Source organism: Rhagoletis zephyria, unplaced genomic scaffold (genome assembly GCF_001687245.7).
Source record: "Rhagoletis zephyria isolate East Lansing unplaced genomic scaffold, Rhagoletis_zephyria_1.1 Rzeph_scaffold_81976, whole genome shotgun sequence".
Classification (NCBI taxonomy): domain Eukaryota; kingdom Metazoa; phylum Arthropoda; class Insecta; order Diptera; family Tephritidae; genus Rhagoletis; species Rhagoletis zephyria.
In genome coordinates, this window is record NW_016239024.1 from 1 (window position 1) to 1,080 (window position 1,080).

The 1,080-nt window shown below is 48.5% G+C and overlaps 1 pseudogene; it reads left to right on the forward strand.

Annotated features, from left to right (window-relative positions):
- Positions 1-268: 268 nt before the first annotated feature.
- On the forward strand, positions 269-612 carry LOC108357663 (SPRY domain-containing SOCS box protein 4 pseudogene; annotated as a pseudogene).
- The last annotated feature ends 468 nt before the right edge of the window (positions 613-1,080 follow it).

The following is a 1,080-nucleotide window of genomic DNA, read 5'->3' on the forward strand; positions in this document are numbered from 1 at the left end:
ACTGACTGTGTGTTTGTGTTTGTTTAAATTGCAGTTGACCAACTACTGCCTGGACAAAAAAAATTGAGTGAGTGGGAGAGGGCAGAAAACAGCAAAAAATTTTCTTTTTTTGGTTCTGCTCTGGACAGCGAGTAAAAGGGGAGATTTATTTTAATTTAGCAGCCCTTTCTGTGTTTGTTTGTTTATCTGCTCCTAAGAAAACTGCTAGGAACTCCTTTTGTTGGTAATTGAAACTAATCTTTCTTCTTCTTTTTGTCTATTTCCACAGGCTACTGCTCCCTGGTCGGCTCCGACACCGAGTCCTGGGGCTGGGACATCGTCCGCTCGCGGTGCTTCCACAACAAGAAGGAGGCCACCTACCCCGGCTGGCTCGGCCCGCACGACAAGTTCACCATTCCCGACGAGTTCACCGTGGTGCTGGACATGGACGAGGGCACGCTCGGCTTCATCGTCAACGGCTACTACCTGGGCGTCGCCTTCAGCGGGGCCGCCCTGAAGGGAAAGAAGCTCTACCCGGTCATCAGCACCGTCTGGGGCAATGTGGAGATTGGCATTCGATACACGGCCTTCATGCGACCGGGGCCGCTGCTGCTGCGGGAGAGCTGCCGGAAGGTGATTCGGGCGCAGGCAGGGAAGAAGAGGGTGCGGAAGTTGGTCGGAGAGGCGAACGTCCCGCTGGTGCTCAAGGACTACCTGCTGAACTAAAAAAATGGAATTTTTTGGCAATGCAAAACTCCTCTCTTGTTCCACACAACTTTTTGCTGAAAATAACTGAACAATTCTCTCTTTCTCTTTTCACTGTCTATCCTGACTCTGAAACACACACACACCATTTCTGTGATGAAGCTTCTCTTCTCTTTCTTTTCTTTCTTCTCATTCTCTACATTTGCCCAGTGATTCTTCCCATTCTTTTATATCCGAATCACTGCTTCTCCTTCAATTCTGACAGTGACAGGACGACTTTTACTTTTGTTTTTTCTACTTCTCTTTCTTTCTTTATTTTCATCTGTCCGACTGCCCTCCACCTCTCTCACACTTTCCCAGCCCCACCCACCACTACATTTGATCACCACTTTACCA